Consider the following 15109-nt stretch of genomic DNA (forward strand, 5'->3'; position numbering starts at 1 on the left):
ATTCGGGGTGGAATGGCGGCGACTAAAATCACGGATAACGCATGGAGCCGGCTGCAACCGGCTGCAGCTTCGGTGCATGCCGCCGAAAAAGCCGCGTCAGTGAAACGCGGAAGAAAGCGCAGCTTCCGGGTGAGCGGGGCGCAACCAGAAGCGGCGCCCGGATCGGCGCGTGCATAATCGGTTACTCTGGGTTTTGCCGCCGTCGCGCCCCGCCCCGTGTATAACCGGTATGCGTCGTGTCTTCCCCCTCCGCGTTTTCCATGTGACCCGAAATCGCCGTTTCGGCGGCCGTGCATAATGGGCCTTTCTTCCACATCTCGCTAATGTGGCTTTTTTGGCGGCATACGTTGACTCTGCACCCGGTTGCCGCCTGCAGCGTGCATAATTGGTGATTTTAGCCACCGCCATTCCACCCTGAATGCAGACTTTCCACTCCGTGCATAATGGGCCCTGGTGAGGCAAATGGTAAGTCAGCAGGCACAGGTATAGGGCCAATAGCAAATTGCTTAGGAATGGCACTGAAGTTCATTGACTATTTAATTCTTATGGTTATGTCTTTCTTTTCTTCAAAGGTGATGTATATCCATGACATCTCCTAGACCGTTTATGCACTGGAGGTTTCATGCCGGGCTGCAGGCTGGAGTTTTAGTCGTGGCAGGTTGTCCCACCTCTTCCTTTCCTCACACGGGGGAGCATTTGGCCTGGTGCCCCTCATCCGCCCCCGATTTGTGCTCCTGCACGGGAGCTGGGGCAGTGAAGTTCCCAGTGCATAAACGGTCCTACCGAAGCATGCACTATATCTATGGACCAATGCTGCTGCAACCTGGGATAAAGTCAAAAACTGGTTACCTACCAGAAATAATGGATGTCTTGCATTCCTGAGTGGACTCTGTAAAAAAAAAATGGTATAGTATAAACTAGTGTTTTTTCAAGAAGTCCTGGACATAAATGGCATGCTGTTTGAATTATTCTCAACATAACCACTAGGCTATTGTTTGATTTTATGAATCAGACCAGATTAATCTTATATCAGTGATTCACTAAGCACATTGTATATTCAAAACATATAAAGAATTAAGAGGTTGGGGCATCAAATAGTATCTCCTGCTTAATGGCTTACCTGAACTATCAGAGCTAGAAAGTGAAAATGAAATGAAATCTCAGTGTGGTGCATGAGGGTTTTTTTTAAACCTAATTGTTGAATTTCCCACCAGCATATCAGCTTATTTGTATATGAAACAGCCATATCACAGTGAAAAAACTCCTGCATCCATAAGTTGGTTAGACATGAGGGTGACACAAGTAAATTTCATTGCTGTCCCAAGGCATCGTGATGATTATATATTCTGTTACCGTGAATTGCCACAGCTACAAAATAATATTTCTATCATTACTAATAGCACAACAGAATACTCTAAGATATCTCTACCATTTATCTCAGACATACATTTAACCAGTGTTATTGTCGAAACAGGACTTTGGCTCATTTTTGTATTTTTTTAAGAAGTCAGAATGCTTCTCTTCTAATTTTTACTTTAGCTAACCCTTTGGAAGTATATAGATACCAAAAGAGGTGCCTTCTATGCCTTGATGGAGCACAATTAGTTGTTTCCTGCACTATCAAGAGCATGACACCTCTATCAATGGAGGCTCAGGTCATGAGTGTAGCTTGCCAGGCATGTTACCATCTGTACCAGGCAAAGCTACCAACACCCTGTCTGGCTCCAGGACACCTAGCCACAGTGATCCACACAACCATCACCTCCAGGTGGATTACTACAACTCAGTCTACATGGAACTACTCATGACTCTGACCTGGAAATTACAGCTGGTGCAGAATGCAGCCATATGGATTTTTACAGGGACTCTATGGAAGGCCAAAATCTCACTTGTCTTCCAGCAGCTGCATTGACTAGTGGTGGAGTTATTGATCAGATTTAAGATTCTGGTATTGATTTTTAATGCCCTATGTAGTCTGGATCCTGTGTACCTGAGGGACCGCCTCTCCCAATATTTCCCCTGGAGAGCATTGCAATCTAACATTGCGATTCCCTACCCCAAGGATGTTTGCCTGGCCTTTTCAGCCCTGGGTCTGATCTCATGGAATGTGTTGCCTGTTGAAACCCAGGCCCTGACAAAGCTGTCAAAGTTTTTCAGGGCCTGCAAAATAGCATTGTTCCACCAGGCTTATAGTTGAAGCCATGGCTATCTGGAAAGTTTATGGGCCTGGACTGACTGGGGATGGACTGATTGGCCTGGTGGAGGGGAGGGTATTTAAGAAGGTAGGGGTGGGGTACTGGCTTTAATTGTGTTATTGTTATTGTAAACTGCCCCAAGCCCACTTGTGGGGAGGGGCGGTATAGAAATCAAATACATACATAGTAAATAAATAAAAATACTAAGTTTTTTTCTGAAATACTCCACTGGGTGTGAAGCACAGCTTATTTTTTTGTAGTACAAAGATCCCTCAGGTCCCTCAGTAGGCATGAATTTTAAGTTCAGGACCCTTCAAAAGATGATTCACACATACATATTTCAATGACTGCCTCTACGTTTAACAAGGACTGACCAACTTCCAAAAGAAATCAGAAGATGCAGGACAAAATATGGTCAGATGTAACAGACAACAAAATCCCTAGTGCCTAGTTCCTCCTTTGTCCTTTGGATGAACAACAGCAACAAGTTGCTGTAAAGTATATACAACTATCTTGTAGGGTTGTAAACCTTATGTAGAAATGCTGTGAAGCACATTGCTGAAAATTGCATGTATCTAGGGTTGCCAGGTCTCCTGCTGTTACAGATATCCCACTGGAAACTCTCATTGAATGCTGTCATTCCAAGAGGCAGTGAGAGAAAAATACAAATAAAAAGGCACTGCACAAGGTGTGATTTCAATTCCAGAGGAGATCCAGGCATGATATCACATCTCTCTAGGAATTGCTAGAAACCCTATGGTGATATCATAGAGCATGTGATGCCAGCACCCCTATGTACCTGCCCCCAAGCTCCCATCTGTTGCCAGGCATGTTCTGCCATCCCAAGTTACAGCCCAATTCATATACACAGCAGCAACATGGTTGCTATGGGGAACACAAATAATGTAGTCACTACTCTATACAGCAAGCCATTCATGTGGAATGCAGCTCATATTGTTTAATCCAATAAAAAACAAGTTGAGCTGCCATAATTAAAGCCAATTTGAACTATATAGGTTCTGTTTACATACAGGTTCATTCTGCGAATTCTCTGGCACCCCTATCACATCCAAGAACCAACCCTAAACAACATGTCTAGGAACCGCTGATTCAAGAGCCTTTTGTTGGAAGTATCTTCATGAAGCAGGGATAGGAAAGTGCCAAATCTGGCACTTGATCCTTGCTGGCTGTTTCACTGATGCAAGTCATCACATACTGTTGCCATTTTCACCTGATGAACATGCATGTATAAAGTTGCCCTAACTGAGAATGTCACTGTGCCAATGTTTTCTTGCTCATATATGAGGATCACTGGCTTCAACAGCTCAAGATGTATCCATTTTAGGAGGTTATCAGGGAGAATGAGGGTATTTCCAAACTTGCTGCAACCCTCAATATAATGATCTTAGACATGGCACTTTCAACTTCTAATGCTCAAAAATCATTTGGAAAGCACTTCATGCTGGTTGAAGGTTAAAGTGAAGCTTCTATTAGTGCACACAGCAGTAATCCAATCTTGAAGTGACAAAGGGATGACTGTGGTGAGGTTTATATCCCAAAGGAAAGGTTGCAGTCACATTACAAGATGTAGAGGGGGGTAGGTGCTATTATTTCAACAACTGCATCTGGCTGTGTATTCAAAAAGCACACAAAATCATACTCCTTAGTTAAACACCCTGGGCAAATCCTCAACAGTTAATCTCTGTGTTCATCCAACATGTTTTGTTTCTTCACAAATGTTTTCCCTCTCGCCTTCTTCCCTGGGTTCAAGGCAGGTGTGTTGTATGCATCAGTATTTTATTGTTAACCATCCCAAGCATCAGGTTAGATAGAAGAACAATGAATTACGGTTTCCAGCATAATAACATAGATGTCCTGTAATCTAGACTCCATTCACGACATCACTGATAGCAGCCTCCATTCGATTCAGCCTCTTTTACCACTGGAAAAATCTGATGGCTGCCTTTGCTGATAAAACATCACAATAGAATTTGGTAAGTTCATCACATTGGGCCTCAGCTGCCAGCAGTTGCATGAAAATGATCAGGGTGTGACTGTTTTCAGGTCACTGTGGTAGCTTTGAAAGGACTGAATCATGTGGGGAAGGACAGAGACATACTGTCTTGGCCAGCATCACGGCCCTCCTGGTTGCTAGAAAAAATCCTGGCACTATCCACTTCAAGTAGATTCACTTCCTTGAACTTTTATCAAGAACAGCATGGAAAAAGCAACACCACAATGGTCTGTCCCCATGATGCTGATAACGTGAACAAGCTCTTTTTCTCACATCTTCCCAAGACTTTAATTTAAAACACTGAAGAAGGAAACAAAATCAGGTTTCTACATACCTGATATGATAAGCACTGCAGGGAGAAAACAATTTCCATGAAATGATACCTTTTGGGTGCTTTGAAAGGAAAACAAATAGAGTTCCTAAAGTGCCTCTTGTTAATCTTTGTTGAGATTTCAGCAATGTCAAAACTGGTAGTGATCAGTCATGGAAAAAAAATTAAATTGTATCCATTGTAAGCTAGCAGGAATCACTGGACAAAGCATTTCCAGTTTCCAAAAGCTTATTTACCCCAATAGATGAACCATAGAAGATTGACTTTAACACATATTGCTTGTTTAGCAGAGTTCTCATTACCCTTGTGCACATGATACAGGGCTAACACACAGACAAAGATGGTGTAGGAACAAAGGTGATGACTCTGTTACTGCTTTTGACCACCCACTCCTATTCCATTGTGGCATAGAAGGTAGAATGGTGGACAAAAATCAGACCTGGGCTCAAATACTCACTCAGCCATTAAGCTTGCTGGGTAATTTCTGGCCAGTTACTCTCACTCAACCTAACCTATCTCACATTGTTGTGAGAAGAAAATGGAGGAGAGGAGACTGATGAATGATGTTTGGTCAACACTGAAGTAACCAAAGCTAGTTGCTTTTGTTTTATTCTCAATTTTCATTGGTCTGGTATGACCAGTGGATTTCAGGTGTACATGTTTTATTTACTTTTTATGAAATTACCATTATCATTGTGGCGAAGGATTCAGTGGGGCCTATTATGCACGGCCGCTGAAACGGCGGCATGGAGAACGCAGAGGAGGAAGAAGCGAAGCAAACCGCTTATGCACGAGACGGAACGCAATGGCGGCAAAACCCAGAGTATCCAATTATGCACGCAGCTACTCCAGTTGCACCCTGGTCCCGGGAAGCTCCACTTTCTTCTGCATCTCGCTAACGCGGCTTTTTCGGCGGCATATGTTGACTCTGTGCCCAGTTGCCGCCTGCAGCGTGAATAATTGGTGATTTTAGCTGCCACCATTCCACCCCGAATGCGGACCTTTTACTCCGTGCATAATGGGCCTGGAAGAGCATCTGCTTGGCATGTGCAAGGTCCCAGGCTTAATCCCCAGTATCTCCAGTTAAAAGAACCAGACAGTAGATGATGGGAAAGACCTCTGCTTGACACCCAGAGTAGACAGTACTGACCTCGATGGGTTGAGGGTATAAGAATAAGATATTCAGTATAAGAAATATACTTATATGGGTATTCAGTAAAAGAAAGCTTCATGTGTGTGTTTCATGGACCCATTATGCACGGGGGTTTTAGCGCACATTCGGGGTGGAATGGCGGCGACTAAAATCACGGATAACGCACGGAGCCGGCTGCAACCGGCTGCAGCTTCGGTGCATGCCGCCGTAAAAGCCGCGTCAGTGAAACGCGGAAGAAAGCGCAGCTTCCGGGTGAGCGGGGCGCAACCAGAAGCGGCGCCCGGATCGGCGCGTGCATAATTGGTTACTCTGGGTTTTGCCGCCGTCACGCCCCGCCCCGTGTATAACCGGTATGCGTCGCGTCTTCCCCCTCCGCGTTTTCCATGTGACCCGAAATCGCCGTTTCGGCGGCCGTGCATAATGGGCCATGGTATGGATTTCTGCATACCGAAAATAATTACTCATTGTGTCAGATTACATGAGACTTTTGCTTGGAGGGTATGTATCTGAAACAGTTTTTTAAAAACTTTTCTTGCAAACATTTTATGTGGCTGGTTACCTTTATCAAGACCTACTATCTCAGATCTTTTACCTGGAGAAACTAGGGATTGAATGGTTTGGGATGGAAAGTGCATGCTCTATAATCACTGAGCCACAGACGTTTCCAAGCATTAGGAGACAGGAAAGAACTCTTTTAAAACAGATGAGAATTTTTTTTAAAGAAACCTTTGTAAATATTGATTTTGAAGCCAACCACTGGCAATTTACCATCAGCTCATTCCAGTGTTTTTGCAGGAATAGCTAGAGCAGAATTTACAGTCTAGGCCAAAGAACTGTAGTTTTTACTATTCTGGAATTTCGTGTAAGGAATGCTTTGTTACCCTTTCTACCAAACTTTCCTTTTGGAAAGAAAAGAGGATAAGACACACAGTCCAATTTCTTACCTCCTGTCAATGAAGCTCTATACATTTCTGAACAGTTTTTGCATGCTCATAACCTGAGTAATACAGAAAGTGCTTGGAGCTTGTAAATGCTGTACAAACAGTGTTCTGTTAATTTCTCATTGAACATCTGGTATCTTGTTATTCCTTGCATATTACTAACAGGTGGTAGATGGATTACATAACTGGAGAGAGGAGGAATCTCTTCTCTCACTTCTAATTCTCTTCCTTGATCCACTGAGGTTGCAATCCATGTCAAAATACATTTGCTTGGAAGCAAGTTCCACTGAGATCAACAGGGCTTATTTTCATGTAAACAAATTTATAATCAGGGTGAAAATCTCGGTATATCAGATATTATTTTACTTTTTAAAGGATCTATGGATTAAGATGTGATAGTCTTTCGATTGTCCTTTTAAATCTAATTCTAATTTTTAAGGTTTCCAACTGAGTTTGGGATTTTCTTGAATTTTGTTTTTCTTTTTGTAGGGGGGGCTGTTAGAAGAAGAGCGGTAATATTCTTCTTTTCCCAAATCTGAAGAAGGTAGAAGTTAGCATGCCACTTTACAGAACAGCAAACAAAATAAAACGGCTCCTGTTCTGAAAGGGTTGCCATATCAAATTTGGTGTGAGATGAGGCAACACTGAACAGGGGCCAGACAGATGAAGGTAATGTGGAATTCAGTTTGGCTTGATGTACTTAGGTCTTGTTTTAGGAAGGAGTGGACTAAGACATTTAACCGGCGACTACACAAAAAAGATGGATTTTGAGGGGTGATCTGAAGGGAGATTAAGGTGGAAAACTACCCTGATTAATATGTGGGGCAAAAACATAATTCCAGATGACCTCAGAGACCATTACTGTGGGCAGAGCGAAGAATTTAAGCCAAAGGTAGTCTCTCTAAAATCTGTTCCACATTTTAATCTAATTCTAAGTGATTATTTAGTGACATTTGGGACACAGGAGAGAACTGAAATGAATCCACTGAGTGAAGAATGAAAATCCATTTGACAAAGGAGTTTCTATGAAACTCTCAGAGGCTTGGGCTCTTGAAAAGACATAATTTTTGGAGACAGCCATTTTGCCCATCATTTTATAGCACACTTTAAAAAAATTTAACCTCTCTTCACTTTAAGCTTTTGTGCTGAAAAATTACTTCATTGTTTTGAAAGGCCATTTAAAAATGTTATTGCCGTTTGACTACTTTTTGCTCTAACATCACACACATTAATTTTCACTATCATTAAGCAGTTCCATTATTTTCTGTTTATATAATATCCATCATTACTGTTAGCCCCCAACTCCAATCCTATAATTAATGTAATACCTGGCACTAATTAGGAATTCTCAGGATATGATCTTTAACCTTCTAACCACATACATTTGTGGCCTTTACATAAAACCAGTTCAAGCAAGCAGCATAAAATCTCCAATAAACAATGCAATAAGACTAGGATAACAAAATTATAAAGCAATCCAAACAAACAAAAATGAGACACAATATGCCATAAGTCATGTAGCGAGCAGATTACAAAGGTAGAAGACAGCGCAGCAATAACAGGTTGATGCATATAATAAACAATGCACTAGGCCACCATCCTATCCCTTTATAAAAGTATCGCCCTAGACTGTTATACTGCAATTCTAATCCCATTATAAAAATGTCCTTCTGTTTAATATATCTGGTAGAATGTTAGAAGTGTGGGAGCCTTCCTACCTTTCCCAGGTAGTTTGTTCCACAAGGTGGGAAACACAGCAGAGACTGCCTATGTACCAGCAGTTGCTGAAGTTACCTGTTTGCAGGGTGGTTCCCTCAGAAGGCTTGGCCAGATGAGCAAAGTTGTCATTGCACAGCATATACTAAATCTTTGGTCTGAATAGGCAAGCAGTGACCCAGGATCGGTGGGAACTTTCTTTTCAACTGCATGGGTAATGTATCTTGTGAAAAATGTAGGTATGAGGTATGCATTATAAATGCCTTCCCTGTAAATGAAGAAGTGAGAAACAATAGACAGGTGAAATAGCAAGACACTATATCACTAATTCTTAAAAAAAAACTGGCAGTGAGAGAGAGGCAGAGAAAGTGCTCTGTTGTTTTCTAACTTCCCAAGCATCTGTGTGAGTCTGAATTAAGCTAAGTTAGGATCTTAATACCTGTCTCATTTCTGAGAGAGCTCATTCTGTTCTGCGATCTCAGGTGAATGGCCAAGCCCCAAGGTAGTATATATTTCCGCTCTTCCTGAAGCCAGTTGTCCTGAGACTCTGGTCTGAGTATGACTTCCTCATCTCTTATGTGATACCTCAATGTACTCATCAACTTAAGTAAATTCCATTTTATTCAAAAAGTCTCAGCTAATTGCAGTAGTTTGGATCCTCTGTATATTTTCCGCTTGTCTCTGTCTTCATCCATTGTAGATGTCCCCTCAAAAGAAGATCTCCCTCTACTGCTGGGGACTTTCACTCCTGCAAGACCATTGTCTTTCAAGGAACCAAAAGGTGCTTAGCAAGACAGAACTGTGCTCCTTGAAGGATGAAAAGGGGCACAAGAGAAGAACCTAAGCCTATGACAGCCGTGAGAAGGGCTGTCCCTTCTACAATTCTTCACTTCTTTTAAACTTTGATGTACAGCATGGCAAAAAAATGACAACAAAACAAAGAAACAAAAAATAGAGCCACAGTCAAATCTTTGACCCCAGGTTTTTTGGGGAGGCTACTTTCTACCTTTTCCCAAAGTAAGAGCTAATCATGCACTCCAAAAAGTAGATAAAGCTGCAGATGAAAAAAATCACCTGGGAGATAGCTGTACTTATATGATGCTTGACATTTCCAACCCAACAGCAGCTCGTCTAAGGCTGGTGGTGCCGGGTGATAGCACTTGCTGTTTGCCTCATTTATCTGCTGCTTAGGGTTGCCAGCTCTGAGCTGGGCAATACCTGGATGTTGGGGGGGGGGGTTTAGGGAGGGGAGGGTTTTCAGTGGGCTACAATGCCATAGCATTCAGCTTCCACAGTTACAATTTTCTCCAGATAAACTGTTCTCTGTCACCTGGAGATCAGTTATACTAGTGGGAAATATCCAGCTACCACCTGGAAGTTGGCCTGCTGCTACTACATGCAAATTCTTCTCCAGTAGCCTATGATGGGAAAGAGTGGGATCCCCAAATAAGTCATTATGGAATTACAAAATATGGCTGCACTGTATGACAAACCATTTCACAGTTTCTCATGTGGTAGCCTATTTCCATGGCCTTGGCTTTCAACAAAATGCAGATTGCCTTTACGGACTATGAGGATTAACAGTAAATGTAAATCTGTTTATTTTTTCATAGTTTCCCCCTCCAATATTGGGAGGAGATGAGTTAGAGAATCTATTCAACCGAGAGTGGCATTGACCTACTGAGTGCATCCATACTTTGTATTTTGACTTTTAAAACTGGAGCAAGACGTCTACTACAGCTAATAGCTACAGGCATGAATTAGCAGACTTAAATATGCATTGTAAAGCATAGGAAGGCTGAAATGGGACTATAAATCAACCTACCTTCTTTGGCATCAATCAGTTCAGAAATCTGTTTAAACGTGTTTAGTGTGGCCTCCGTCATGTTGTACTTCCCTCCCTCCTCCTTTTTGGTTGCCTTTTGGTGTTATCCCACCCAGCTGGAAAGGATACCCTGTATGTGGCAAAAAGTACCTTTCCCCCTTCTTCCTAGCCATGAAGACTCCTGGACTGCTTTCCATCATCATAACTGTCAAGGCATCTCCCCCTCCCCTATCAATATACAATGTGGAAAACAGCCTTTCTGTTTCTCACCAATAATAGGCGAAAGGCACATCAGCACATATGAATTCAGGCCCAGGTTTCCTTGTGTTTTCCCTTATCTTTCTCTTTCCATTTCATACATAAATTGCACACCCAGTACTGACAATCAGAGCAGTGCATACACAGCCTTGTTGTCAAAACTGATAGGGTCTGGATCAATTATTCAGGAAAATATATACAGGGCATGTGTCTGGATTCAGTCTCTATTTCCCTTCCCAATTCCCCTGCCAAAGACTTGATTGTCAAAATTTCAACCCAAGCTGCTCCACACACAGTTGGATCAGAGCTTATGTGTGCAGAATGATGTCTTCATAGCAATGAAGGTTTTGGCATTCGGTTTGTGGGGATAGGTGGTTTAGCCTCCTCTGCTGTAGAGTTTGAGACATTTTAAGGCTTTAATCCTCAAATCAATGGGGGTTTCCCCAGTGCAGGTGGTTTGAAGAGGAGCATGTAAATCCTGAGGACATCAAAACAAAATGTCAAAATCACTGACAATATAAAAGCCTTATGACTCGTTTTTATCCTTTAGGGTCTATTTGTATGACAAAAGATGATGGAAGATAGTCGTCTGCCAGGAAAGAAAATGGCAACTCAAGAAAATAAGATGATTAAAGAAAAGATATACAGTATAGGATACAATAACAATAACAGAAACAAGGATGATGATGGTGATGAGGCCGCAAATATTTTTGATACCGTAAGTTGCCTTTCACCGTAAGTTTTAAAGAACAAATATACCTGTAGATAAAGTAGTTCAGCAGTGGAATAGGCTGCCGAAGGAGGTGGTGAGCTCCCCCTCACTGGCAGTCTTCAAGCAAAGGTTGGATACACACTTTTCTTGGATGCTTTAGGATGCTTTGGGCTGATCCTGCATTGAGCAGGGGGTTGGACTAGATGGCCTGTATGGCCCCTTCCAACTCTATGATTCTATGATTCTAAAGTCTTCCAAAATGGCAGAACAGAGCAATACAAAACCAGTTTCAAAGGATTCTGAAACTGTCAATCTGTTTTTAGGTTTGCATTGAAGTGTCTCAGCTTCTAGAAACTAACCATTATCAACATTATTACCACTCCTTTTCTTCAGAAGATAGCCCCATTGCTTTTGCTTTGCCTGAAAGGACCTACCAGTTTGGTATGTTCAATTATCTCATCTTAACAGCAACACGTTATTTTAATATAAGATTTTTACTGCCGTCAGCAAATATTGTGTATTTTGTTTAAATTGGCATGTCACATCTTATTATAAATTTGAAAAAGAAATGGAGGAACCTCTCTGGGTTAGACTGTTTCATTTTCTGTGGTTTGGCTCACCCACGCAGCATATTTTTCTGTCAGCAAGCCTCAACAAGACTATGAGAAAATAGCCACACATAAAATAAATAAAAGGAATCAAAATGTTGAAATACGAGCTAATGAGAAATTGTTTACTTATTTTATGAAATTAAAAACAGAACCTCTGGAATGCTTGCCTCCTCCTGTTTATAGAAAATAGAAATATTTCCCACACTAGACATTTAATAACTAAGATAAACCAGCGCTTAGGTTTTTGGGGCTTCCAGACAAATGAGCTTTCCACTCTGAATGCCACTTTATATGTGTTAGCCAAAATTGGATGTCAGGATTTGTGTTTAAAAACAATAACATCTGAAAATAAAGTGGCAATATTTAAAGGTCCTCATTGATTGTAGTTTATTATGCAATTATCTTAATGCTGAGCTCAAGGGGAAATGGGAGTCACACATCACAATCTCGCCATGAAATCAAGACAGTGAGACTAAACAAGCCAAAAAAAAAAAATCTATTGTATCTCCTTTAGTTACTGATTGTACAATAGAATCGACTGTTAAATTCCATATGCTATAATAAAAGCAAGGATCTGTAAAGCTCAGAAATCTTTTAGTGATCTAATATATAGTACATCTTTTCTTTCTCTGTTATCCTGAATATCACATGGGAAGACAAAGATTTCTGTGAAAGCAAGTGACAGAAATGTCCCTGAATTATTAATTGATCTGATACTCTAATAAGAAAGGTCTGGTAGTTATTTTGCTGCTGAATTTGAGATCTGAGGATCATCTCTTGAAAAGTATGTGTTCCCTATATGAGCCAGAAAAAATGATTGCTCCTAAATTTCCCAAATAAGAGATTTCCTACATAGCTCTGTACAGTTGCCAGAGTCTTTGAGAATGACAGAATGCTCAGAGAGAAAGAAAGGAGGAATAACATGGGGGATTGGGGGGGGGGGAGTGCACCCAGAAATGTTTACTTTTAGTAAACCCAGAGGTTTACTTTTTTAATCTACTGGGATTAGATTAAATTTAATTTGAAAAGCATTAGGCAGTAAAAAGAAATGCTTGAAAATGTTACAACTCTGATGCACTATGGAGTGGTGAATAGTTTTGTTAAGAATATTCAATAGATAATATCTGGTGAGCAGAGGAAAACCAAATTCTGCTTCTAGTAAACATGTCTTGATCCCACAATTTAGAGTTAGAGATGATTCATAATTTCTTATCCCTTCTTTTTCAGCCCATATCCCTCGTGTAATTTTGCTTGTTGCCAATTTTTGCCTACTCATACCAAATTTCCTCCATAAAGTGGGCACCTTTGAATGCCATTTGTGCATCAGTACAACTCCATTGTACACTAAATGTATATTGGTGCATTAATGTTGTACATTGTAAATATAAATACTGTGTGCATTGAAAATTAAAACCATACAGCATGCAGACACAGTAAATGCGAATCTACAAAAGCATATTAAAAAACAGAAAACGGAACTCATTCTTTAAAAATAAAACCTAGAGAAAGTAACAAAATAAGGAACATTTGATCCTCACTTCCATCAGGCCCGTAATATGACAACATGAATGTTAATGAGAAGAGAACTTTTCAGTTTCATTGTTACTATGTGATTGAGCCTACATGATCACATTCTCCAGTGTGAAATTCAGTGGCAAAAAGAAGTTCTTGGGATCCAACTGGGATCATAGTGCTGGGGAAGAAGCTTACTTCTCGCTCTCTGTGCCATTTCCTCAATTGAATAGCTCTCACGCTGCTTTTAGCCCTGGCAAGAAGAAAGAAAGGATGGAAAACATGTTTGATAGGCAAAATGCTGTGTCCAAAAACAGCAATGTCCATGAGATGACACTCCTGTCTGCCACCTCCCTTGAATGGTTTTAATTCAGTTTTGCAGCTGCACAGTAGAAATGCTGGTAGAGGACCATTTTCTTATAGAGGCAGAGTTTAATTTCCTTGTATTGCAACAAAGCTTGCACCTGTGCAGTAAGATGATATGATGGTTGGGTAAGTTATTTAAATAACACCAGAGGGAGGAACCACACCTCTCAGAAAGCTGCGTGCATAAAATATCATTGATAATATTATTACAAACTAATACAACTAAATCAGAATCCAGTAATACCTTTAAGACCAACAAAGATTTATTCAAGGCGTGAGCTTTCGAGTGCAAGCACGCTTCTTCAGACTAAGAACTACCATAGTGACAGTGGGAATACATGATGGTAGTTCATAGTCTGAGGAAGAGTGCTTATAAATTTATATATTTATAAATCTAAATAAATAAATAAATAAATAAATAGGGAGAGTGGAGAGTCAGAATGAGCATATGTGAAACTCTATCATGTGCACTATTCAGAAGTGTTGGTAAAAGTAAATAGTTTTGAACAGTTTTATAGACTGTTCTATGTATTGTTCTTATGTTATTATGTAAACCGCCCTGAGCCCCCGGGGAGGGTGGTATATAAATATAATAAACAAACAAACAATAACTGTTTGCAAGCGGACAAATAGATAGACAAAAAATCTGCTCTCAATTGCAATTGAGGAACAGGCTGAACTGAACCAGCATGCATTGGAGCATCACTAGAAGAAAGGCAGGTTTGATGACCTTTGTGATTTCCATAGCTTGTGTGTCACAGGTCCATGAATGTACACATATATATCTACACTACATTTTTAAAATCCTGATACTAAGCTCTTCAGCAGAGGCACTTTTTTGTGTGCTTTCCATCTTTTGAGGCATGAATGGTGAATTATCTATGACATTACTTCCCTATATATGTTCACCTAGTGTCTATTCTTTTGAGTTTTAAAAACCAAAATTATTTATTTTTTCCAGGCTTTTAGTAACATATTTTTTGAATTACATGATTGTATTTTTTTCCTCGCCTATTGTTTGCTTATAGCTTTGCATCGTTGCTCCTGCTTTATTTGAGGTTTTGTTAATATTTGGATCAATTAATGGGTATTGCAAGTTAACTGAGACGTCTACTTGAAACTTGTAATTTCCTCAAAAAGTCTTTTACTAGATAAGGACTGTGATAATGGAAAAGATCCAGTGAGGGTGGCCACAAAATAATCTTCTCTGCACAGATTTAAGAAACAACAGCAAGATAATACTTGGTGTTCAGTAGAACATTTTCCTCCTTGCCCCACTGGATTCAGGGAGAAAAAGAGAGAGAAGTTATGGTGTATGGTTATTGAATTCTTAAATGGAATACTGGGTGTGTTCTAGAGTGCAGTGCTGTTTTTAAAAAACAATTTTGCCAGTTGAAGCCAACTTAGAGAGGTATAACACTGCTTAGGTGGAATTGTCAACGGGATTATGTGGTGCTAGGTACAAAACAGGTTTC

This window comes from Paroedura picta, chromosome 9 (assembly GCF_049243985.1).
Source record: "Paroedura picta isolate Pp20150507F chromosome 9, Ppicta_v3.0, whole genome shotgun sequence".
In the NCBI taxonomy this organism is placed as follows: Eukaryota; Metazoa; Chordata; class Lepidosauria; order Squamata; family Gekkonidae; genus Paroedura; species Paroedura picta.